Source organism: Anomaloglossus baeobatrachus, chromosome 1 (genome assembly GCF_048569485.1).
Source record: "Anomaloglossus baeobatrachus isolate aAnoBae1 chromosome 1, aAnoBae1.hap1, whole genome shotgun sequence".
NCBI classification, from domain to species: Eukaryota; Metazoa; Chordata; class Amphibia; order Anura; family Aromobatidae; genus Anomaloglossus; species Anomaloglossus baeobatrachus.
Window position 1 is genome coordinate 450169188 of NC_134353.1, and position 27905 is coordinate 450197092.

The 27905-nt window shown below is 49.2% G+C and overlaps 1 protein-coding gene across 4 annotated transcripts in view; it reads left to right on the top strand.

The window, feature by feature from the left end:
- Positions 1-10618: 10618 nt before the first annotated feature.
- PWWP3A (PWWP domain containing 3A, DNA repair factor) overlaps positions 10619-27905 on the top strand; it is a 283225-nt gene continuing 265938 nt past the window's right edge. For 2 of the 4 annotated variants that reach the window (XM_075353011.1, XM_075353038.1), the window contains exon 1: positions 10691-10800. The gene's annotated coding sequence lies outside the window, so the exon portion shown is untranslated. The other 2 variants (XM_075353023.1, XM_075353030.1) reach the window with 2 other exon arrangements.

The window sequence follows — 27905 nt, forward strand, 5'->3', positions numbered from 1 at the left end:
TTTAGTCATAACCATAGAGCGCGAACTGTAGCATTTAGATATAAATCCAATGAACATTTATCTTATCCTGTTCTGCCACATTCAGATTTACAGTACAATACAGATACACTCCAGGATAACTCATAGCAGTCACATACACAGAAAGTAGAGTTATGCTGCTTTCACACATCCGTTTTTTGCACTGCGGCTCAATCCGGCTCAAAAACCTATGCAATGGATGCGGCGAAAAAAACGGATCCGTTGCATAAGTTTTTCCATGCGGCCCGTCCGTTTTTTGACGGATGTGGCTTGATACTGAGCATGCGCAGTTCAAAAAACTGCATCCGGCGTCCATAGGCTTGCATTGTAAATTGCGCCGCATCGCGCCGGATCCTTGCGGTTTTTCCGCCGCACAAAAACGTGCCAGGCAACGTTCCATTCGGCCGACGCATGGGCTAAATATGCTGCATCCGGCAAAAAACGGATGCAACGCAAGGCCATGCGGCACAATACGGCGCTAATGCAAGTCTATGCGGAAAAAACGCAACCGGTGGTAAAAACGTTTGCGTTTTTTTGCAAAGCGCCGTATTGTGCCACTCAGCAAAAAACGGATGTGTAAAAGCAGCCTCACTCACATATTTTTTATTGATCCCAATGTTAAGGCAGCCAGGGCCGGCTCCAGGTTTTTGTGGCCTCTAGGTGAAAGAATCTCAGTGGACCCCATCCACACACAGACACGCACATACACATACAGGCATACGTACATATACATATTTGAAGACAAATTCAGAAAAATACATATAAACAGACAAATATATGCACAGTCATATACACTGACATATATGCAGACACAGACGCATTAGGGCTCGTGCGCACGTTGCGTAATTCCATGCATTTACGCTGCGTGTAGCACTGCAGTGTAACTGCATGCGTCCTGCGTCCCCTGCACAATCTATGTAGATTGTGCATGACACGTGCGCACATTGCTTTTATGAACGCAGCGATTTGGATGCTAAAATGTTGACCCAAATCTGTGCGTTCATAAAATGAGCATGTCAATTATTCCGTGCGCTATGGATGCTTCTCCCACTCTGTCTATGGTGGGGGCAGCAGCCACAGCGCATGAAATCGGCTTTTTTTGTACAGAAAAACTGCATCCATTATCCAGTGTTTCTGCAGCGTTTGACGCGCACATGTGCTGTCAAATCGCTGCAGAATATTCAGCAGTTATGTGCGCATGAGCCCTTACAGGTATTAATATGGGGAAGTCGCCAGCAGCCTCACTCACCTCTCCCGCTTGTTTCCGTCCAGCTCCTTCAGGACATGTGGCTGTGTTTCACGATGGCTGTCACTAACAGACATGATTGCACACTGACAGCACTGCTGTATATACATCACAGGAGGGGCTGGGGGCTACAATATATACATTACAGGAGGGGCAGAGGGCATAGACGTTACTGGAGTGGCAAACAGTGGTGGTGTACTCATTACTGGGATGGGTGACATAGCGCTCTGGGGGACCCATATAGTTCTGGGGGGCCGCACAGACTGCTCTAATTCATACACACACACACACACACACACACACACACACACAATACTGCTTCTTACACACACACACACACACTCAAATAAAATGCACCACCCATTACTCCATGCACAAACATACAATACAATGCACCCCCCATCACACACACTGCAACCCCCCCATCAACCCCCCCCCCACACACACACACACACACACACACACACTCAAATAAAATGCACCACCCATTACTCCATGCACAAACATACAATACAATGCACCCCCCATCACACACACTGCAACCCCCCCATCAACCCCCCCCCACACACACACACACACACACAAAATGCACCCCCATCACCATACACACACACAATGCACCCCCCATTACTCCACCCACCCACACACACACACACACTGCACCCCCCCCATCACCCCTTACACACACACACTGCACCCCCCCATCACCTCCTACACACACACACACACACACACACACACAAAATGCACCCCCCATCACTCACACACTGCACCCCCCCATCACCCACCACACACACACACACACACACACTGCACCCCCCATCACCCCCTACACATATACACACACAATGCACCCCCATCACCCCCTACACACACACTGCACCCCCCCCCCATCACCCCCTGTGTGTGCGCACACACACACACACACACACACACACACACACACACCTGTTTCCTATTCCTGAAGGCCCATAGAATTTCTTCTTTATCTTTGTATTCCAGGTATTTTATAATAACCTGTCTTGCTCTGGACATTTCACCTTGCCTGGAGGTATTATCATTGTTACTGTGACCATCTCTTTGCTCCCTTATGGGTCCCACTCTGTGCGCTCTTTCTACACCGCAGCTATGTGGTAAGCCTAAAGCCTGGGGTAATTCTTTTTCACAGATTGAGTCCAAATATTTTGTTGTCACTGTCTCAGGCAGACCCACCAGCCTTAAGTTATTCCTCCTAGATATGTTTTCAAGATCTTCTATTTTATCCTTCATAAGCTGAGAATTAAGGGGGCTTTACACGCTACGATATCGTTAATGTTTTGTCGTCTGGGTCAAGTTGTTAGTGACGCACATCCGGCGTCATTAACGATATCGCAGCGTGTGACACTGACCAGCGACCTTAAGCGACCTCAGAAATGGTGAATTCTTTATCCAGGTCGTTCATCGCTCATGCGGCAGCACACATCACTGTGTGTGACACCGCAGGAGCAAGGAATGTCTCCTTACCTGCCGCCGGACGCAATGCAGAAGGAAGGAGGTGGGCGGGATGTTACGTCCCGCTCATCTCCGCCCCTCCGCTTTGATTGGCCGGCCGCTTAGTGACGTTGCGGTGACGTCGCTGTGATGCCGAACGTCCCTCCCCCTTGAAGGAGGGATTGTTAGGCAGTCACAGCGACGCCTCCGACCAGGTAAGTACGTGTGACGCTGCCGTAGCGATAATGTTCGTTACGGCAGCGATCACAAACAATCGCATGCGCGACGGGGGCGAGTACTTACACGCTCGCTATCGCTACAAATTGCTAGCGATATCGCTACCATGTAAAGCCCCCTTTAGTGTTTAGCTCCTTAAATCTGCCCTCCAATCTTGTCAGATTCTCTTAAGCATCAGAAACTCTTGCTCTATCTCTGTCAGTCTCATATCATGGTGCTCCACATCCTCCTGCAGCGCAGCCAAAGCCTTCTTCACTGAAGCTGCTATTGCCTCTCTGATTTCTGCTGTCAGATGATCTGCCACTTCTTTTGCCAGCCTTTTGTAATCAATCTCATATTTCCCCCAAGCCCAATGTCTCTGTACCACTCTGCATACATGAATTCTTCTGTTATCTTGGCCTCCTGCACATTGCTGCAGCTGCCCTTGTGGTTCCTCTCCCTCCTCCTCCCCCTCCTTCCTCCTCACTGTGGGCGCCATGTTATCTCCACTCACCCCCTCCTCCCTCTGCTCTGGGCTTGAATGGTGTTCCTCCACTTCTGAGGAGATAACGATCCATGCACTGACAGCTGGAAATTTAGTGCAGCCTCTCTATGTTGATCAAGGGTGCTGTTTGCTTCTGTAGGTCGCTGTATATTGCAGGGGCTGTATGGAGCTGCTCCTTCTCCCTCCTCACATCTCAGTGCAGGAACAGGAAGTCCAAAGTGACATTTTTATTGGTACCATATAATTTATTTTTTATTTATTATTTTTTTTTTTACACACCTTTGGATCACTGATATTGAAAAATTGTTTCACTTGTTTATTATAGCAAACGTGTACATTCTTTGTTTAAATATATATTTTATTTCCATTTTATTACTTCTTGTAACTAAAAGGGTGCTTTACACGCTGTGACATCGCTACCGATATATCGTCGGGGTCACGTCATTAGTGACGCACATCCGGCGCCGGTAGCGACATCACAGCGTGTGACAGCAAGGAGCGACAATCAACGATCGAAAAATCGCTCAAAAACGGTGATCGTTGACACGTCGCTCCTTTCCTTAATATCGCTGCTGCAACAGGTACGATGTTGTTCGTCAATCCTGCGGCACCACACATCGCTGTGTGTGACACCGCAGGAACGACAAACATCTCCTTACCTGCGTCCACCGGCAATGCGGAAGGAAGGAGGTGGATGGGATGTTACGTCCCGCTCATCTCCGCCCCTATTGGCCGGCCGCTTAGTGACGCCGCAGTGACATTGCTATGATGCCGAACGCACCTCCCCCTTGAGGGAGGGATTGTTCGGCGGTCACAGCGACGTCGCTGATAAGGTATGTGCGTGACAGTGCCATAGCGAAAATGTTCGCTACGGCAGCGATCACCACATATCGTTAAAACGACGGGGGCGGGAGGTATCGCACGCGACATCGCTAGCAATGTCACAGCGTGTAAAGTACCCTTAAGTCTAACAATTAGCACTATATAGAAATTTTGACCAACATAGAAATTTTGACCAACATATTTTAGTAATGTTCCCCATCTTGTTGTAACGTGCCCCATCCTACAGTAATGTGCTCATCCTTGTACCCATCCTAAAGTAATATTCCCAATCCTTGTCCCTATCTTGTATTAATGTGCCTCATCCTTGTCCCCATGTTATAGTAATGTGCCCATCCTTATCCCCATCCTATAGTAATGTCCCGAGCCTTGTCCCCATCTTATCGTAATGTGGCCATTCTGTACTAATGTGTTCATCCTGGTCCCCATCCTATGGTAATGTCCCCAATCTATAGTAATGTGTCCATCCTTGTCCCCCATCCTTTAGTAATGTTCCCCATCTTTGTCCCCTTGTAGCAATGTCCCCATCCTATAGTACTGTCCCATCCTATAGTAATATCCCCATTCTATAGTAATGTGCCCACCTTGTCCCCATCCTATAGTAATGTCCCCAGCCTTATCCCTATTCTATAGTAATGTTTCCCATCCTTGTCCCCTTGTAGTAATGCCCCTATCCTGTAGTAATGTCCCCATCCTATAGTAATGTGCCCACTTTGTCCCCATCCTATAGTAATGTCCACAGCCTTGTCCCCATTCTATAGTAACAGACGCCGGAGTGAAGCTGAGGGGAGCGGTCTCTGGCCCCAGATCCACAGTGATTGGACAGATCGGTCACAAGGCCGGTCTCTCCAATCAGAGCTAGGGGCGGGTGAAACACGTCACCCAGCTCTAGCCAATGATCTTGGCTGGAATTCAATGGCTGATTACAGTGGCTGTGATTGGCTGACGAACGCCGCTCAGCCAATCACAGCCTCTGTAGGTCCGGGAAGGAGACACCACCCCTCCTGAAGTCAGGCAGAGGTCCCCTCCTCCCCGAATCTAAGGTACTTGCAAAGCGATCGCAGCCACCGGGGCCGCGATTTCGCCATGACGTACTAGGTACGTCATGGGTCCTTAAGTACCAGGGAGCCATGACGTACCCAGTACGTCATAGGTCACTAAGGGGTTAAACCATTCTTCACATACACACAAAATAAAACCACCATTATGCTCACCTATCCCGCGTTCCATCCGCTGCCTCACTTCTGCTTCGTGCGGCCCCCAGGCCCGTGCCCCCGGTGACTATCGCGGCAGGGGCCGAAGCCCCTCAGCGATTTATGTCAGATGATTGTATTGCCAGCGCGAGAGCGCAGCACCGGCAATACATTCATCTGACAAAGCGCAGACAGTGGCTGCGGCCCCTGCACCTGCCGCAATAGTGAACAGGGGCACGGGCATCGGGGCCGCGTGTTTGAGACCCCTGATATAGAACATCTAATGCTGCACGCAATGCACAAACGGACGCACTAATTTCACAAAGACGAGAACAAGATAGAATACGTGTCCAAAAGCAAGAGCCACTCAACGACGGTAAGTTACATTTGCCGCTAGAGGGATTCTCAATCAAACTGATGAGACACGTATTGAAGAGCACTATGCTGGCAAACTGACATTTCGATGTCAGTTCTGCCAATCTAAACATTTCAAAGACGAAATGGCGCAGGACAAAACATTCCCTTCCTGCTGCAAAAGAAGGCGCATCCAATTATGTCCCATTCGTATGGATGATCAATTAGTAAAGTTGATGAAAGGAGAGCATCAGCACTCCAATAACTTTATGGCTAATATAAGGGAATACAATAGCTCTCTTGCTTTGGCATCAATGGGAGCACATAAATGACTACAATGTTGACCAGAGGCGCTACAATGCACCAAGGTGCAATGAAGTAACTATAATTTATCAAAATGCAAAGGGTGAACCCCCATATAACAGAGACATCAGAGTTCACCTGAAAAGTGAAAACAAAACACTTCAAATCGGCTTTTTTCACAGAAAATGTGATGCAATGACATATCCACTTCTATTCCCTTACGGGGACAGTGGATGGACAATAAATTTAATAACTCCAACTGCCCTAAAGGCCCTGTCACATGCAACGACGTATCTAACGATACAGATTCCGTGACACACATCCGGCATTGTTAGCGACGTCATTGCGTGTGACACCAACGAGCGGCCGCTAACTATGGAAAATACTCACCAAATCGTCCATCGTTGACACGTCGTTCATTTTTAAAAAATCGTTGATTGTTGAGGACGCAGGTTGTTCCTCGTTCCCGAGGCAGCACATATCGCTATGTGTGACACCTCGGGAACGACGAACTACAGCTTACCTGCAGCCTCCGGCAATGAGGAAGGAAGGAAGGAGGTGGGCGGGATGTTACGACCGCTCGTCCGCCCCTACGCTTCTATTGGGCGGCCACTTAGTGACGCCGCCCGAACCGACTCCTGAGAAAGGAGGCGGTTCGCTGGCCACAGCGACATCACTAGGCAGATAAGTCCCGTGTGACGGCTTCTAAGGATATTGTGCGCCACGGGCAGCGATTTGCCTGTGACGCACAAACGACGGGGCGGGTACACTCGCTAGCGATATCGCTGCGTGTACAGCCCCCTTAAGTGTGCCACAACAAGGAATAGGTGACATTAATTTACCATCCATACCAGTAGATCAAGATCAACTAGAAAAAAAAAAAAATCACCCTGCTGCAGTACTATGCATACAGGCTTGCCATTCATGACGAGTTCAATCCCCTTTTAACCCCTTCACGACCCATGACTGATCTATCCGTCATGGATCGTGTGAGGTTAATCCCCGCCCCCTGCCGTGGGCAGGTAGCGGCGATCCGCGCACATATCAGCTGTTTTTAACAGCTGACATGTGTGCCTGCATGTTACGAGTGGAATCGCATTCCACCCGCAACATTTAACCCCTTACATCTCGCTGCCAAAGTCTAACAGCTAGATATATATGTGCGCGGCCATTATTTTCACTTACCGCCACCCCCCCAGGAAGTCACGTGACTTTCGGTGGTTGCCATGGTAACACAGGGTCATGTGATGACGCCTGTAGCTATCATGAGTCACTTTCGGTTTCACTCGGCCCGGAGCCGAGTGTAGCAGAAAGTGAGCATATCTGCTGTTTACATCTGTGTAGCTGTGATCAGCAGATAAGGCAGAGCGATCGCATTGTTGATCCACATAGCCCCCTAGGGGGACTAGTAATTAAAAAAAAAAAAAAACCTCTAAAAGTTCAAATCACCCCCCTTTCACCCCATTGAAAATTAAAGGGTTAAAAAAATTAAAAAAAAAGTATACACATATATTTGGTATCGCCGCATTCACAAATGCCCTATCAAAATATAAAATCAATTAATCTGATTGGTAAGTGGCGTAGCGGCAAAAAAATTCCAAACGCCAAAATTACGGTTTTTGGTCGCTGCAAGTTTTACACAAAATGCAATAACAGGCGATCAAAACGTAGCATCTGCGCAAAAATGGTACCATTAGAAACAACAGCTCGAGACGCAAAAAATAAGCCACTGAGCCATAGATCTTAAAAAATGAGAACGCTACGGGTTTCGGAAAATGCCACAAAACGTACGCCACTTTTATTGGACAAGCTTGTGAATTTTTTTAACCCCTTAGATACAAGTAAACCTATACATGCTTGGTATCTACAAACTCGCACCAACCTCAGGCATCACATAGATACATCAGTTTTACCATATAGTGAACACAGTGAATAAAATATCCCAAAAACTATTGTGTGATCACACTTTTTTTGTAGTTTTTCCACACTTGGAATTTTTTTGCTGTTTTCCAGTACACTATATGGTAAAACTTATTGTTTCATTTAAAAGTACAACTCGTCCCGCAAAAAACAAGCCCTCATATGGCAAGATTGACGGAAAAATAAAAAAGTTACGGCTCTCGGAGGAAGGGGAGCAAAAAAACAAAAACGCAAAAACGGAAAACGCTCTGGGGCTGATGGGGTTAAATGCTGGGAAGTTGACGCAACAATTTATTGTTGACAGTTATGTCAAAATTGAATCTGACAAGATCGAATATATTATAAAACAAAAGCAAAAGGCATTACGCATCGACAGTTATGCCGGTGTTATGGATCACATCCATAATGCTGCGTTACACCAAAGGCTGAAAGCTGGAACACCAGTAATTTAGTACTGAGCATCTGAGCATGGTAGTGCCCACTCATCACTGCTAGTTACCAGTACTGAGCATGGTAGTGCCCACTCATCACTGCTAGTTACCAGTACTGAGCATGGTAGTGCCCACTCATCACTGCTAGTTACAAGTACTGAGCACCTGAGCATGGTAGTGCCCACTCATCACTGCTAGTTACCAGTACTGAGCGCCTGAGCATGGTAGTGCCCACTCATCACTGCTAGTTACCAGTACTGAGCATGGTAGTGCCCACTCATCACTGCTAGTTACCAGTACTGAGCATGGTAGTGCCCACTCATCACTGCTAGTTACCAGTACTGAGCACCTGAGCATGGTAGTGCCCACTCATCACTGCTAGTTACCAGTACTGAGCACCTGAGCATGGTAGTGCCCACTCATCACTGCTAGTTACCAGTACTGAGCACCTGAGCATGGTAGTGCCCACTCATCACTGCTAGTTACCAGTACTGAGCACCTGAGCATGGTAGTGCCCACTCATCACTGCTAGTTACCAGTACTGAGCACCTGAGCATGGTAGTGCCCACTCATCACTGCTAGTTACCAGTACTGAGCACCTGAGCATGGTAGTGCCCACTCATCACTAGTTACCAGTACTGAGCACCTGAGCATGGTAGTGCCCACTCATCACTGCTAGTTACCAGTACTGAGCACCTGAGCATGGTAGTGCCCACTCATCACTGCTAGTTACCAGTACTGAGCACCTGAGCATGGTAGTGCCCACTCATCACTGCTAGTTACCAGTACTGAGCACCTGAGCATGGTAGTGCCCACTCATCACTGCTAGTTACCAGTACTGAGCACCTGAGCATGGTAGTGCCCACTCATCACTGCTAGTTACCAGTACTGAGCACCTGAGCATGGTAGTGCCCACTCATCACTGCTAGTTACCAGTACTGAGCACCTGAGCATGGTAGTGCCCACTCATCACTGCTAGTTACCAGTACTGAGCACCTGAGCATGGTAGTGCCCACTCATCACTGCTAGTTACCAGTACTGAGCACCTGAGCATGGTAGTGCCCACTCATCACTGCTAGTTACCAGTACTGAGCACCTGAGCATGGTAGTGCCCACTCATCACTGCTAGTTACAAGTACTGAGCACCTGAGCATGGTAGTGCCCACTCATCACTGCTAGTTACCAGTACTGAGCACCTGAGCATGGTAGTGCCCACTCATCACTGCTAGTTACGAGTACTGAGCACCTGAGCATGGTAGTGCCCACTCATCACTGCTAGTTACCAGTACTGAGCACCTGAGCATGGTAGTGCCCACTCATCACTGCTAGTTACCAGTACTGAGCACCTGAGCATGGTAGTGCCCACTCATCACTGCTAGTTACAAGTACTGAGCACCTGAGCATGGTAGTGCCCACTCATCACTGCTAGTTACCAGTACTGAGCACCTGAGCATGGTAGTGCCCACTCATCACTGCTAGTTACCAGTACTGAGCACCTGAGCATGGTAGTGCCCACTCATCATTAGAAATAGTAAAGTCTACGATGTACAGAACGAGCCAACAATTTTGGAGGGTTGCTCCATTTCTATTACATGGTGATCTACTGCTATTATGTGGATGAGTTAGGTTTTCCTCACCCTTCCCGGGTCCAGTGTTGTATGCTGCCGATCTGTGTCTGCTTCCAAGTTTGCAGCACTGAAGGCACACTGACAGCGCTGCAGCCAATCAACTGAGCTCAGCAGCTCTAACAACACGAGAGGAACCACTAATCTCAGTCAATGGCTGCAGCACGGTCATCAGAATAGCAGCAGAAACTCAGCCCTGGACCCGAGGAGGGTGAGCAGTAAAAAAGAAAAAACCTGCCCCAGGGAAATGTTCTCACATCAGAAAATCAGCCACAAGTCTGGCAATGCAGCCGGCCTGCTCCCTGTATTGTTATACACGGACATTTAGCTGCTGACGAGCGGAAACCCACATAACAACCCACTGCAATGATAATATACGCGGAGACCACACATGCGCAGTTTGGCGCAACCCTACTCCGCGCCGCCTACTAGACACAGGAACCTCCCTCTGGAGGCTTCAGCGCCGCTTTAATATGGAGGCCCCGCCCACTTTCAATCTGACCACGCCCGCCCACATTCCTCTGACTGGTGGTGAAGGGAGGCCGGCGGGAAGAAGGAATACGGTAATGGGCGTGTGCGCGCGTGGTGAGCTATAGGGCGGTGTTCCAATTCCCGAGCCCCTGGCGAGCTGGCGGCCCGTAGCGTACGGTGCGTGTGTGGGCGTGTTCTCCTGCAGTCAGTACGTATCTGGTGGTGGTCACTGTGTGGTGTTCCGGGTCTCTTCCCTTCGGTCTTCTCATTGTCCTGCACTCCGTGCGCGGTGTATCCAGGCCTTCCACACACATGTTCCCCCATTCAGTGCCCGAGCGCGGGACAGCCTGCAGACATTACACAGCTGTGCAGGTGCGGCTAGCTCATACACTTTAGGGTCCGGTTCCACTTAAAGGGAAGCTGTCAGGTGCAGTATGCACACAGGACCATGAGCAGTTCTGTGTGTATATTACTAATCCCTGCCTAACCGTCCCTGTATACAGGAGCATAGATACAGAGATCTTTAGAAAAAGATTACTAAAGATCTCTTATATCGTATGCTAATGAGTGCAGGGACTAGTCCCCTGGGCGTTGCTTCCCTTGCTAGTCAGCCCTTTCACCATGTTAGTACGCCCCTGTGGGCATGCTATCATGCTAATGAATGTGCAGCGTCAGAGGATGATGTCACTCACCTCTCCACCGCCATCGCGTCCAACGCTGGATTTCAGCTCAGTGCGCATGACCCCGGAGATTTGGTCATGTGCTCTACTCCAGTCTGAAAGCAGGACGCCTACACCCGGCTTCATAGTGCACATGATCATGCGCAGTGAGCTGAAATCCAGCGTTGGACGCGATGGCGGCAGAGAGGTGAGTGAGATCATCCTCTGACGCTACCACACCCACAGGGGAGTACCAACATGCTAATGGGGGCAACTAGCAAGGGAAATAACGCCCTTGGGGCTACTCTCCTCGCTCATTAGCATACAGTAAAAGATTGTTAGAAACACTTTCTAAAGATCTCTATCTATGCTAGTGTATACAGGGGCGGTTAGGCAGGATTAGCAATATACACCCAGAACTGCTCATGGTCCTCTGTGCATATTGTACCTGACAGGTTCCCTTTAAGGAGAGCGATATGCTAATGACCCTCTACTGCGACTGTGATCCGATCTTGCAATAGTATCACACCTGCAGAGAAGAGGGAGGGAACACTTTCTCCCCATCTCCTCCCCGGCCTGTCTTTTCGTGTATCCCATGTATTCCGAGTGCAGTGCGATGTTTCACACGCTCCCATAGACTTGCATGGGGGGGTGTGAGCCGGGAATCGCTGCCAAACGCAGCATGCTGGTATTCATTCCGTATGCCGCTGTGGCATGAGAAATCTATCGCAGATGGACACTGCCCCATAGTTTTGCACTGGTGCAAGTGCAGTCCAATGTTTTATCGGATTACACTCGTCCGTGCAAGACACAAGTGGAACTGTGCCCTTAGGTCTTGTTCCCCCAGGGCTTTTTTTTTTTTAGCAGTTTTCTAGCGTTTATTTTTTATTTATTTTTTTTATCAAAAGCAAAGAAAAAACATCCCAGCAAAGTCTATGAGAATCGTGATTTGCTGTGCCACGTTGTTTCTTTTTCTGTTGCTTTTTTGTTCCTGGAAAAAGAAGCAGCATGTCAGTTATTTTAGTGTTTTTCTTCAGCTTTTTCCCCCAGTTGACTCCAATGGAGTCAGTGAAAAACGCAGGAAAATACGCATGTGTAATGCTCACATTGCTTTTTTTTTTTTATGTGCTTTTTGACGTCACTGGAGTTCCTTGCAATAGAAATGAGCGATCCTGATCAGCAAAAATCAGAAAAAAAATCGTATGATCTTTGGCCAAATCGAGGTTGGACATCTGTTCATTTACCGCAAATTATCGCAATGGCAATTAATTCGCATGGCTGTGACTGGCCACTATATATATATATATATATATATATATATATATATATATATATATATATATATATATATATATATATATATATATATATATATATATATATATAATATATTATATAAAAAAAAAAGGGTTGAAGCAGTACATACTTAGAGCCCCCGCAGATGCAGTGTTACTTCAGGGCCCAACAATTATCTCTATTGAATATTCACTGCTTTCCCCGCCCACCAGCATATCTATTGGCTGCCGTCATACCCCGCCTCCTGACAGCACTGCTACATCTGAACTTACAGCGGACAATCATGGAAGATTACTGAGCGCTGTAACTGCAGGCAGAGAGAGAGCCACGCTTAGCGGTGATGTCACTCAGGTTAGTGACTGTCACAGCTGGACGTTCACGTGTGACTGCAGGTAACCTGAGTGACGTCACAAGGTGAATCGCGTTCATGCCGGTGGATCATCGGGGTTTCCTGCAGATCCACTAGAATGAATGTCACAGGGTTTTCCTGCACATACGCCTCGCGGTCTTTACCACGGGACTTTTCTGGTAGGAAGTCCGGTGACGTAGGTGCCCTGATCTGTGAGGTGATCCGTAGTTCATGGTGATGACCCAGGGTTACTATGGCAGCGTTCGGGCCCCAGTGATCACTTTCCAGGAACTTGATCACCAGGGAGAGGTGCAAGCACCGCTCCGGGCAGTGAGAGCTGTGTCCCTGCTGTAACATCAGCTGGAGAGCCAGCAGCAATTGCAGGGGTACAGTGCTTATATCCCAGAACCCCCGTGATTGCCATGACAAAAAAAAAAGCAACATGAAAGAAAAAAAAAATGTCCTGTCAGGAAAAAAAACTACTGAAAAATGTGCTTTTTTTCATGCTTTTGTGGGTTTTTTCTGTTCCCCTGCCAATACCCCCCCCCCCCCCACCTCTGCTTTTTTTTTTTCCTCATGGCAATCGCAGAAGTTCAGGTGCTGTACCCCTGTGCTTACTGCCGGGTCTCCAGCGGATGTTACACCCGGGACTCAGCTTTCACTGCATTAGTGATGAGGGGGTGTCTTACAGACGCCTGCCATTACTAATCTAGAGCTTAGTGACAACTGTGGGCTGCTATTAACTCCTCATTACCCAGATTGCCACCGCACCAAGGCAATAGGGAAGAGCCGGATAAAGCGCCGGGCTTGTCATGTCTAATGGATGCTACAATCCCATGCTGCTGCAGGTTGCTATTCTTAGCCTGGGGGGGGGGGGGGGGGGGCCTAATAACCATAGGTCTACCAAGGCTGAGAATACCAGCCCCCAGCTGTCGGGCTTCACTATAGCTGGATATCAAACTTAGGGAGGACCGCATGCTGTTTTGTTTTTTTTCACTTAAATTAAAAAAAAAAACGCATGTGGTTCCTTTTTATTTTGATACACTGCCAAGATAAGCGCACGACTGAGGGCTGCAGCCTGTAGCCATCTTTATCTGTGCTGGTATCATTACAGGAGGGCCCTACGCCAATTGTTTTTATTTAATTTGGTATACCATGACAGACCCTGAGACAGCGCCTGTTATTCCAACCAATCAACAGACGCTGTCCAGGGGCGTGGACTGACTAGCCAATCAGATACGTCGGTCCACAGTGCGCAGGGCTCTAAGGGCTCGTGCGCACGTTGCTTTTTTTTTTTTTCTTGCGTTTTCGCATAGTTTTAGGCTGCAGCGTCACATTGTCCAAATGCATGTGTTCTGCTTCCCCAGCAAAGTCTATGAGAATCATGCAAAATCTGTGCGCATGATGCTTTTTTGAACGCAGGGTTTTGAAAGTCAAAAATTTGACAATCTCTGCGTTTAAAAAAGCAGCATGTCACTTTTGTCCGTTTTGGTAGCGTTCTACACCCATTGAAATCAATGAGTTGTTGAAAAACACTACCAAAATGCTAAGCAGCGAGTTTGTACTGCATTTTTCTTGCAATCCGCATGTTTATTTGACATAAATTCAGGTCTTTTCGGTCTCTCTCTGTCCATGTTGGTCTCTCCCTCTCACACCCTCTCTCATATTCACAGATCCCCGACGCAGCACGGCGTTCACACTGTGGCAGCTTCTCTTTTGAAAATGCCGGCCGCTCATTAATCCATCACGTATTCCCTGCTTCCCTCGCCCACCGGCACCTATGATTGGTTGCAGTCAGCCACGCCCCCACGCTGAGTGACAGCTGTCTCACTGCAACCAATCACAGCCGCTGGTGGGCGTGTCTATATAGTGCAGTAAAATAGTGTAGTAAAATAAATAAATAAAAAAAAAAAAAAAAATGTGAGGTCTCCCCCAATTTTGATACCAGCCAGGGTAAAGCCACACAGCTGAAGGCTGATATTCTCAGGATGGGGAACTCCACGCTATGGGGAGTTCCCCAGCCTAACAATATCAGCCAGCAGCCGCCCATAATTGCCGCATCCATTAGATGCGACAGTCCCGGGACTCTACCCGGCTCATCCTGAATTGCCTTGGTGCAGTGGCAATCGGGGTAATAAGGAGTTAATGGCAGCAGCCAATAGCTGCCACTAAGTCCTAGGTTAATCATGGCAGGTGTCTCCGAGAGATACCTTCCATGATTATCCTGTAAGTTAAAGAAAACAAAAACACACATCCAAAAAATCCTTTATTTGGAATAAAAGACAAAAAACCCACCCTCTTTCACCACTTTATTAATCCCCAAATACCCCTCCAGGTCCGATGTAATCCACATGAGGTCCCACGACGCTTTCAGCTCTGCTACATGAAGCTGACAGCGAGCGGCCACAGCCCACGACCGCTCTCTGTCAGCTCCACGCAGCAACTGAAGTAAGCCGCACAATCAGCGATGACGTTACTCAGGTGACCCGCGGCCACTGCTCTCAGGTAGAGGACTCTAGCTGTGGCCGCGGGTCACCTGAGTGACGGCACCGCTGATCGCGCTGCTCACTTCAGTCACTCGGGATTTGTGGTCACCGGTGAGTCCTTCACAGGTGACCGCTAATCAGGAGGCTACACACAGACAGAGCCGGGGGATGACCATGAAGTCGGGTGAAGTTCATCCAAGTTCATTCACATCGCCCGGCTGTGTCTGTGTGCTGTCAGCGGGCATGTAGCAGAGCTGAATTGCCAGGGGACCTCACTGACAAAAATGCATCTAAAACATATGCAAAATGCATCCAAAATACATGCATTTTGGATGCATTTTTTTTGTCAAAACTCAGTGTCAAGTCTGCCAGCGGATGCGCTTTTTTCTGCACTGGTCAGGACGCAGTGTGCGCACGAGCCCTAAGGATGTACTGGTTTAACCCCCTTTTTTTTTTTTTTTTTTTTTTTTTTTTTTTACGGCAACCAGTCACAGACATGCCAATACTTGTTATGACTGATGGGCAGGGAGAGGATGGTTTATGTCATCGGATCATTTACTGATCTTTTGCGGTAAATGATCGGATGCCCGGTCCGGCCAAAGATTGTACGATTTTTTTTTTCTGATTTTTGCTCATCAGGAACGCTCATTTCTATTGCAGGGAACTCCAGTGACGTCAAAAAACACATAACACAAAAGAAAGCAACGTGGGCATTAGACGTGTATTTTCCTGCGTTTTTCACTGACTCCATTGAGGTCAATTGGGGAAAAAGCAAGAAAAACGCTAAAACAATTGACATGCTGCTTCTTTTTTCAGCAACAAAAAGGTTTTTCCTTGCTTTTATTGATAAAAAAAACAAAACAAATAAACACTAGAAAAAACACCCTGTGGGCAGAAGGCCGTGGAGAGTTTGTCAGCAAAAAAAAAAAGTTTAAGCCCAGCACCGCAGGTTGTATGGTACATAGTGGGGTTTGTATTTCAGCGCTGGAGGGGGCTTTCATGGCCAAATCAATTGTTCTTTGTACTAATATGCTAATGAAGTGCAAGGTGAACCCAGGGCGAGGCCATGCAGTTAAAGGGACTCAGCACAGGTGACCGTTCACACCAATACAGGCGCTCGTCTATCATGGTGGGCCTGATCATTTATATCCAGCTTCCCACCTTCTGGTTTTTAACTATCTCCTTCTCTGCCTCTAAGAAGCCAGAGCTGTCTATCACAGCCCCACCATGATGGACGAGCGCCTGTACTTGGTAGGAACAGTCTTGAGCGGAGAGTCCCTTTAAGCGCCCTTTCCCATCTCTCTTCTGGCTCCTGTTAAGTCACAGCTGTCAATCAAGAAAAAGGAGGATGGAGGTAGGTTTGAAGGTGTGTGGATATACCCAGCCATGTCCATGGTGCATGCACTACGTGAATAAAGAACGGTTTCTGGCAACTCCAAAATCCTCAGCTTCCCATTTGTTTCAGTGGGAAGACACTGCTGTAGTGGACAGGTGCTGTTTCTTCACATGGAGAAAGAAGCAAAAGGTCACTTCTGGGGGCAGTTCTGCTTGGTATAAAACTCTAAAGGAGGCTTTCCACGCTGCGACATCGCTAATGCGGAGTCGTTGGGGTCACAGAATTTGTGACGCACATCCGGCCGCATTAGCGATGTTGCTGCGTGTGACACAGATGAGCGATTTTGCATCGTTGCAAAAACGTGCAAAATTGCTCATCGGTGACATGGGGGTTCATTCTCGATTATCGTTACTGCAGCAGTAACTATGTAGTTTGTCACTCCTGCGGCAGCACACATCGCTCTGTGTGACGCCGCAGGAACGAGGAAGCTCTCCTTACCTGCCTCCCGGCCGCTATGCAGAAGGAAGGAGGTGGGCGGGATGTTACGTCCCGCTCATCTCCGCCCCTCCGCTTCTATTGGGCGGCCGCTCAGTGACGTCTCTGACGCCGCACGGACCGCCCCCTTAGAAAGGAGGCGGTTCGCCGGTCACAGCGACGTCGCCGGGCAGGTATGTGTGACGGGTCTGGGCGATGTTGTGCGGCACGGGCAGCGATTTGCCAGTGTCGCGCAACAGATGGGGGCGGGTACCCACACTAGCGATATCGGGACCGATATCGCAGTGTGTAAAGTAGCCTTAAATTTACTAATCGGCTTTCTTCCCACAATGAGCTTTGTCTCTGCGTATTTTCGCTGTATCAAGACCACAGTGTCTTACATTGCCAGCAAAGTGGATGGGATTTATAGCAATCTCAGACCCACTGATTATTACTCTGTGTAAACTGACCTGTAGAGCATTTTTCCAATCCATAACATCGATGTCCCATGTGCTCTTGTGAATATGCTGAGTTTTCTGTGCAGATTTTCTCCATAGACTTGCATTAGAGGCAGAAAATGCGCAGATAAAAAAATGCATGTGTTTAGCGAGTTTCCGTGGTGGAAACACACCAAAACCCAACATGTAATCCACATCTAAAAATGTCCATAAAGCTGTCAAAGCCCAATACCAGTAAGGGTAAGGCTGCGTGCCCTTGATCAATGTTCACAGCGTTTTGGACGCAGCATGATTCAGTTGTGTCCAAAATACTGCATTGTACAGTACAAGCACAGTGGATGGATTTCTAGAAATCCTGTGCCCACTGTGCTTTTTTCCCCACAGCAAACACTAAGTTCCAGTGCGACTTTCCGAGCCGCAGCGTGTCAATTGTTTGCTGCGGAGTCGCAGGCGTCCTGTGTAGGGATAACACGAGCAAGAGACCGCAGCGCACTGAACCCTGATCGTGGGTACAAGCAGCTGTGGTCACCTGTGGAGGAGACTCGTGGCCCCGCAGGTCAGGACCCGCTGAGTCCAGGACGCAGTGAGTCCTGATAGTGGGCACATACCCTAAAAACCAAGCCGCTTTATTTAGAAGCACGTCACACCAAACAGAAGCCACAGCAAGAAAACTTCAATAAGAACGCAAGTAATTTTTCAGCCAGAAACACAAACTTGAAGATAGGGTATTCTGTTTTGGCCTCCAGCAGATTTCTTTGTCGCTCCTAATTGGGAGACCCAGACAATTGGGTGTATAGCTACTGCCTCCGGAGGCCACACAAAGTACTACACTTAAAAGTGTAAGGCCCCTCCCCTTCTGGCTATACACCCCCCCGTGGGATCACGGGCTCCTCAGTTTTATGCTTTGTGCGAAGGAGGCCAGACATCCACGCATAGCTCCACTGTTTAGTCAGCAGCAGCTGCTGACTATGTCGGATGGAAGAAAAGAGGGCCCATACGAGGGCCCCCAGCATGCTCCCTTCTCACCCCACTTTCTGTCGGCGGGTGTTTGTTAAGGTTGAGGTACCCATTGCGGGTACGGAGGCTGGAGCCCACATGCTGATTCCTTCCCCATCCCCATTAGGGCTCTGGGTGAAGTGGGACTTGACCGGTCTCCGGGCACTGAGGCCGTGCTCCATCCACAGCCCCTGGAGGATCTGCTGGATACGGAGCGGAGTTTCCTCAGGGACAGGACCCTGCTCCATCAAGGTACTCAGTGTCCCCGTGCTTATCGCACGCACACTGCAGCATTGCTGGGTGTGTTAGTGCGCCGGGGGTAAACAGCGCTGCTGCGCTTGTGCCGTTACTCACTACAGCTCTGCTGAGTGAGGTGACTTAGTACGATCGGCCGATCCGGCCGCGGGGGTCAGTTTTACTGCGTCGCGGCTGGGATTTGTGGTGCGCCGGGGACTTCCGCGCTGGCCGTGCATATATGACTGCCGCGCTAGATTACTACAGTCCCCGACTTTTGCGGCCTAGTTCGTATCGTTCCCGCCCCCAGACCTGCCAGTCAGGAGGAGGGCGGGACGCTGTACAGACCAGCAGCGCTAAGAGCTGGAGTCTGTTTTACATACTCCAGCCCTCACACTAGGCACAGTGGGACGCAGTTTCCCGCACTTTTGTTTGTGACGCCCACGGTCCGCCCCTCTTCACAGGACGCCGGCAGCCATTCCTGCCTGCACGCTGAGCTGCAGAGGGGAGACTCAGACAAGGGATTCTACGACCTCACACCCGCTTTTCAACGGGCGGTAAGCAGCCCTCAAGGGCTCTCCCCCACTTGTGCCATAGTGTACTTTGTATTTTGTGCTGGCAATACTTTGCACTGTACAGTCGCTGGTGATTTTCTGCTATATACCCTCCTTAGATTTCTCAAGGAGACAACAGCATGTCGTCCGCAAAAAGCAAAAGTGCCAAGGCACGGACTTTATATGCTGCTTGTACCGCATGTGGGGCTACTCTACCGGCAGGTTCCACTGACCCCCATTGTGTGCAGTGCTCGGCCCCTGTGGCAATTGCTCAGCCGGGGCCGCTGCTAGAGGTGACCCAGGGAGAACCACCTGTGAATGCTGTCCAGGTGACAGGGACGGCGTTTGCAGCTTTTGCTGACAGATTGTCTATGACTATGTCTAAAATTCTTGAAACATTGCAGTCTAGACCAGTAACTCAGACCATGGGCACTGTGGAATCATTGCCCCCTGGTCCCCCTCAGCTGGACCACTTCCTAGCTCCGGGGGTGTCACATGCACCCCAGGGTGACGGCTCTGACTCGGACGACAGTCCCAGACAACCTAAGCGGGCTCGCTATGAGCGACCCTCAACTTCATCACACTGGTCAGGGTCCCAGCGGGACGACTCTGTGTGATGAGGCGGATGTAACTGATCAGGATTCTGATACTGGGGCCGCTCTCAATCTAGATACCCCGGATGGTGACGCCATAGTGAATGATCTTATAGCGTCCATCAATAAGATGTTAGATATTTCTCCACCAGCCCCTCCTGCGGAGGAGGCCGCTTCACAGCAGGAGAAATTCCATTTCAGGTATCCCAAGCGTAAATTAAGCACTTTTCTGGACCACTCTGACTTTAGAGACGCAATCCAGAAACACCACGCTTATCCAGATAAGCGTTTTTCCAAACGGCTTAAAGATACACGCTATCCTTTTCCCCCTGACGTGGTCAAGGGCTGGACACAGTGTCCCAAGGTGGACCCTCCAATCTCCAGGCTTGCAGCCAGATCTCTAGTTGCAGTGGAAGATGGGGCGGCACTTAAAGATGCCACTGACAGACAGATGGAGCTCTGGTTAAAATCCATCTATGAAGCTATTGGAGCGTCGTTGGCGCCAGCATTCGCAGCCGTATGGGCACTCCAAGCTATTTCAGCTGGGCTTACACAGGTCGACACGGTCACACGTACATCTGCTCCGCAGGTGGCACCCTTGACCTCTCAAATGTCTGCATTCGCGTCTTACGCGATTAATGCTGTCCTAGACTCTACGAGCCGTACGAGCGGCGTGGCGTCAGCCAACTCTGTGGTTTTACGCAGAGCCCTGTGGTTGAGAGAATGGAAGGCAGATTCTTCTTCCAAGAAGTGCTTAACCAGTTTGCCTTTTTCTCGTGACCGATTGTTTGGTGAGCGTTTGGATGAAATCATTAAACACTCCAAGGGTAAGGATTCAGCCTTACCGCAACCCAGACAAAACAAACCCCAACAGAGGAGAGGACAGTCTGGTTTTCGGTCCTTTCGAGGCTCAGGCAGGTCCCAATTCTACTCGTCCAAAAGGACTCAAAAGGATCAGAGGCGGCTCAGATTCTTGGCGGACTCAATCACGCCCAAAAAAGCCAGCCGGAAGAACCGTTACCAAGACGGCTTCCTCATGACTCTCAGCCTCCTCTCTCCGCAATCCTTGGTCGGTGGCAGGCTCTCCCGCTTTGGCGACATTTGGCTGTCACAGGTCAAAGACCGTTGGGTGAGAGACATTCTGTCTCACGGGTACAGGATAGAGTTCAGCTCTCGTCCTCCAACTCGCTTCTTCAGAACTTCTCCACCGCCCGACCGAGCCGATGCTCTGCTACAAGCGGTGTCCGCTCTAAAGGCGGAAGGAGTGGTGACTTCTGTTCCTCTTCAGGAACAAGGTCACGGTTTTTACTCCAATTTGTTTGTGGTGCCAAAGAAAGACGGGTCGTTCCGTCCCGTCCTGGATCTAAAGCTGCTCAACAAACACGTAAAAACCAGGAGGTTCCGGAGGGAATCTCTCCGCTCCGTTATCGCGTCAATGTCTCAAGGAGATTTCCTAGCATCAATAGACATCAAGGATGCTTATCTCCACGTGCCAATTGCGCCAGAGCATCAGCGTTTTCTACGCTTCGTTATAGGAAGCGAACACCTGCAGTTCGTAGCTCTACCTTTCGGGCTGGCGACAGCCCCTCGGGTCTTCACCAAGGTCATGGCAGCAGTAGTAGCAGTCCTGCACTCGCAAGGTCACTCCGTGATCCCGTATTTGGACGATCTACTTATCAAGGCACCCTCTCAAGAGGCATGCCAACACAGCCTGAACGTGGCACTGAAGACTCTCCAGAGTTTCGGGTGGATTATCAACTTTTCAAAGTCAAATCTAACCCCGACCCAATCACTAACATATCTTGGCATGGAGTTTCATACTCTCTCAGCGATAGTGAAACTTCCACTGAACAAACAGTGTTCACTACAGACAGGGGTGCAATCTCTCCTTCAGGGCCAGTCGCACCCCTTGAGGCGCCTCATGCACTTCCTAGGGAAGATGGTAGCAGCAATGGAAGCAGTTCCTTTTGCGCAGTTTCATCTGCGTCCACTACAATGGGACATTCTCCGCCAATGGGACGGGAAGTCGACGTCCCTCGACAGGGAGGTCTCCCTCTCTCAGGCAGCCAAGGAATCTCTCCGGTGGTGGTTTCTTCCCCACCTCATTGTCAAAAGGAAAGTCGTTCCTACCCCCATCCTGGGCGGTGGTCACGACAGATGCGAGTCTATCAGGGTGGGGAGCAGTGTTTCTCCACCACAGGGCTCAAGGTACGTGGACTCGGAAAGAGTCCACCCTTCAGATCAATGTTCTGGAGATCAGAGCAGTCTATCTTGCCCTACAAGCCTTCCAACAGTGGCTGGAAGGCAAGCAGATCCGAATTCAGTCGGACAACTCCACAGCGGTGGCATACATCAACCACCAAGGGGGAACACGCAGTCGGCAAGCCTTCCAGGAAGTCCGGCGGATTCTGACGTGGGTGGAAGACACGGCATCCACCATATCCGCAGCTCACATCCCAGGCGTAGAAAACTGGGAAGCAGACTTTCTCAGTCGCCAGGGCATGGACGCAGGGGAATGGTCTCTTCACCCGGACGTGTTTCAGGAGATCTGTCGCCGCTGGGGGATGCCGGACGTCGACCTGATGGCGTCACGGCACAACAACAAGGTCCCGGTTTTCATGGCACGGTCTCACGATCACCGAGCTCTGGCGGCAGACGCCTTAGTTCAAGATTGGTCGCAGTTCCTGCTACCGTATGTGTTCCCACCTCTGGCATTGTTGCCCAGAGTGCTCCGCAAAATCAGGTCCGACTGCCGCCGCGCCATTCTCGTCGTTCCAGACTGGCCAAGGAGGTCGTGGTACCCGGATCTGTGGCACCTCACGGTAGGCCATCCGTGGGCACTACCAGACCGTCCAGACTTGCTGTCTCAAGGGCCGTTTTTCCATCTGAATTCTGCGGCCCTGAACCTGACTGTGTGGCCATTGAGTCCTGGATCCTAGCGGCCTCAGGTTTATCTCATGAAGTGGTTGCCACCATGAGACAGGCTAGGAAGCCATCCTCCGCCAAGATCTACCACAGGACGTGGAGGATATTCCTATCTTGGTGCTCTGCTCAGGGAGTTTCTCCCTGGCCTTTTGCATTGCCTACTTTTCTTTGCTTCCTGCAGTCTGGGTTGGAAAAAGGTTTGTCGCTTGGCTCCCTTAAGGGTCAAGTCTCCGCGCTATCCGTATTTTTTCAGAAACGCCTGGCGCGACTTCCTCAGGTACGCACGTTCCTACAAGGGGTTTGTCATATCGTCCCCCCTTACAAGCGGCCGTTGGAGCCCTGGGACCTGAACAAGGTTCTAATTGCTCTCCAAAAGCCGCCTTTCGAGCCTATGAAGGAGGTTTCCCTTTCTCGTCTTTCACAGAAAGTGGCCTTTCTAGTGGCGGTCACGTCTCTTCGGAGAGTGTCCGAGCTGGCGGCGTTATCATGCAGATCTCCATTCCTGGTGTTTCACCAGGACAAGGTAGTTCTGCGTCCAATTCCAGAATTTCTTCCCAAGGTGGTATCTTCCTTTCATCTCAATCAAGATATCACTTTACCGTCTTTGTGTCCGCATCCAGTTCACCAATTTGAAAAAGGTTTGCATTTATTGGATCTGGTGAGAGCACTCAGGATCTACATTTCTCGCACGGCGCCTCTGCGCCGCTCGGATGCACTCTTTGTCCTTGTCGCTGGTCAGCGTAAAGGGTCGCAAGCTTCCAAATCCACCCTTGCGCGTTGGATCAAGGAACCAATTCTTCACACCTACCGTTCTGCTGGGCTTCCGATTCCATCAGGACTGAAGGCCCATTCTACCAGAGCCGTGGGTGCGTCCTGGGCATTACGGCACCAGGCTACGGCTCAGCAGGTGTGCCAGGCGGCTACCTGGTCGAGTCTGCACACTTTTACCAAGCATTATCAGGTGCATACCTACGCTTCGGCGGATGCCGGCCTCGGTAGACAAGTCCTTCAGGCGGCGGTGGCTCACCTGTAGGAAAGGGCTGTTTGACGGCCCTATCACGAGGTATTCTTTTACCCACCCAGGGACTGCTTTTGGACGTCCCAATTGTCTGGGTCTCCCAATTAGGAGCGACAAAGAAGAAGGGAATTTTGTTTACTTACCGTAAATTCCTTTTCTTCTAGCTCCAATTGGGAGACCCAGCACCCGCCCTGTTTTCTTAGGAAGTTTGTTTTTTTCGGGTGCACATGTTGTTCATGTTGAACAGTTCAGTTCTCCGAGGTTGTTTCTCGGGTTGAATTTGTATTTAAAACAGTTATTGGCTTTCCTCCTTCTTGCTTTTGCACTAAAACTGAGGAGCCCGTGATCCCACGGGGGGGTGTATAGCCAGAAGGGGAGGGGCCTTACACTTTTAAGTGTAATACTTTGTGTGGCCTCCGGAGGCAGTAGCTATACACCCAATTGTCTGGGTCTCCCAATTGGAGCTAGAAGAAAAGGAATTTACGGTAAGTAAACAAAATTCCCTTCTTTTTAAACGTTTTCGCATGGATTGTGGGGCTTTTTTTCTGTTTTCTGGTTATTTTTTCCCCTTCTATTGAATTAATAAACTGAAAGCTGTTTTTAAAGTAAAGCGATAGCAAAACGCTCAAAGACAAAAGGTGTTTGAGTTTTCCCACTGACTTGAGTGTTCGCAGTTGTTTGTATATCCCATTCTTCGGCCGCGGGCTGCCTCTTCCCAGCGCTTTTGATTAGGCGTCCTGATGTGACGCCTCATGGGCATTGTCATTGGGTCAGGCCTGCTAGTCAAAAGAAGAGCAGGGGATGACGGCAGGTGACGGGCAGTTCTCCAACTCTCATGCCACAGACCACTGTTGTGGTTAAAGAAATGTGAATCAAGTCGCACAACTTAAATTTTAATTTTTTTTTTTTTATGATTAACACATTATAGACTGTTGTCATACTGCATTTTTCCTACACTATTAAGAGTACTTTCACACTTGCGTTTTTTTCCTTCTGTCACAATCCGCCCTTTTGGAAAACAGCGGAATCCGTTAACGGATTCCGCTGTTTCCCAAAGACTTGTATGGATGACTGATTGTGCCAAAAGGACCTGCGTTGCTTCCGCTGGGCCAACGCTGCGTTGCTTCCGCCGGGCGGAAGGAGCGCAGCATGTAATGTTTTTTTGAGCAGCGGAAGCCTTAGGATTTCACCGCGCATGCTCTCTTTTGGCTCCCTGCACCTGTAACCAGGATACACATCGGGTAACCAAGCAAAGTGCTTTGCCTAGTTACCCGATATTTACCCTGGCTACATGTGCAAGGAGCCAGTGCTAAGCGGTGTACGCTGGTAACAAAGGTAAATATCTGGTAACCAAGCAAAGTGCTTTGCTTAGTTACCAGATATTTACTCTGGCTACGTGTGCAGGGAGCCCGACACTTCCCCGCTTGGCTCCGCCCCCTCCCGCACTCCACTCCGCATGTGTACACACACACACACACACACACACACACACACACACACACACACACACACACCTGTCCTCAGCGCCATGGCCCCGTTCGGCTTCACCCACCCCACACTCCACGCCCCGCACACACTCAGCGGCCGAGCGATCAGCTGATCACCCGGCGACCGGCTGCTGTGGGTGATCAGCTGATCGTTCACAATAGTCTGCCGCCGATAAAACTAAAAAAAAAAAAAAGCCGATTCCGTTGTTTTGTACGATCTGTTGCATCCGTTGTGCCACTATATGCAACACATCCGTTGCATCCGTCACACAACGCAATGCAACGGATGCCGTTCAACGCAAGTGTGAAATTAGCCTAAGACTCTTGGAGCTTTAAGGGAATCTGTCACCATTTGAGCTTTTTAAGTTATTAATAAGGACATACAAGTTGAATAAAAATGAAATTCGCCATACCTATATGCCTCCTGGATGAGGGGTTGTTCAGTAAAAAATAATCTATCTTCCAGTCTATGGTGCTGCCTGAAAGATAAGTCTTCATTATACAGGATTCCTCCTTCGCTTCCTCGGGGTCGCTGTGATGTCAGGTACACGGCCAGAAATCCTGTGCATTATGCCTGCCGTCTCTCCCTGCATTGTTCCACTGTCCCGGTTGTTTCTAATATGGCATTTAAAACTCCAGCGCACATCAAATTTGAAGACAGTGCCCACAGGAGGGCGGAACAATGGATGGAGGCACAGCAGGCATAATGCACAGGATTTCTGGTTGTGCACTTGACATCAGAGACCCCAAGGAAGGGAAGGAGGAATCCTGTATAATGAAGACCAGAAGCAGTTTTATCTTCCAGGCAGCACACACCCCATAACCTGGAAGATAGAAAAGAGGATTTTTACTCAACAAGCAAACATGCAGAAGGCATACAGGTTATGAATATGGGCATACAGGTATCTGTATACAACCTGTATGCCCATAATAACTAAAGCTGGTGTCACACACAACGACAACGACGTCGCTGCTACGTCACCATTTTCTGTGACGTTGCAGCGACGTCCCGTCGCTGTCGCTGTGTGTGACATCCAGCAACGACCTGGCCCCTGCTGTGAGGTCGCCGGTCGTTGCTGGATGTCCAGCTTCATTTTTTGGTCGTCACTCTCCCGCTGTGACACACACATCGCTGTGTGTGACAGCGAGAGAGCGATGAAATGAAGCGAGCAGGGAGCAGGAGCCGGCGTCTGGCAGCTGCGGTAAGCTGTAACCAGCGTAAACATCGGGTAACCAAGGGAAGACCTTTCCCTGGTTACCCGATATTTACCTTAGTTACCAGCCTCCGCTCTTGCTGCCAGCGCCGGCTCCTGCTCTGTGCACATGTGGCTGCAGTACACATCGGGTAATTAACCCGATGTGTACTGTAGCTAGGAGAGCAAGGAGCCAGCGCTAAGCAGTGTGCGCGGCTCCCTGCTCTCTGCACTGTGACATGTAGCTGCAGTACACATCGGGTTAATTAACCCGATGTGTACTGTACCTAGGAGAGCAAGGAGCCAGCGCTAAGCGCGGCTCCCTGCTCTCTGCACATGTAGCGACATTATGATTGCTGCTGCTTCTGCTGTGTTTGACAGCTAAGCAGCGATCATAACAGCGACTTACAAGGTCGCTGTTACGTCACAGAAAATGGTGACGTAACAGCGACGTCTGTCGCTTAGTGTGAACCCAGCTTAAAAATCCACAAACTATTGACAGATTTATCTAAAAACAGGTTTCACATGGAAACCAATCATGATAATGAGACAATCTGAAGCGAAATCTGGAACTTTGGATACGTCTTTCTGGCGTGAACGTTTTTTTGGCCAGATATAATCTAGCATAATTGCAATATTGTATCTATGTATATTATATATGTATAATATATATATATATATATATATATATATATATATATATATATATATATATATATATATATATATATAATATTATATATAATTAGTGTATATATGTATGTGTGTATAATATCTATCTCTCTCAGTACAGACCAAAACTTTGGACACACCTAATCTCTCGAACTATAAAGAGGAAACTTTGTGCAGCAGGCCTTCATGGTAAAATAGCTGCTAGGAAACCACTGCTAAGGACAGGCAACAAGCAGAAGAGACTTGTTTGGGCTAAAGAACACAAGGAATGGACATTAGACCAGTGGAAATCTGTGCTTTGGTCTGATGAGTCCAAATTTGAGATCTTTGGATCCAATCACCGTGTCTTTGTAGAAAAGGTGAACGGATGGCTCTACATGGCTGGTTCCCACTGTGAAGCATGGAGGAGGAGGTATGAGGGTGTGGGGGTGCTTTGCTGGTGACACTGTTGGGGATTTATTCAAAATTGAAGGCATACTAAACCAGCATGGCTACCACAGCATCTTGCAGCGGCATGCTATTCCTTTGCTGCTTTGGGGTTCAGGTCATGACTGAAATGATCCCGCGCGATAAGCGGTGACGT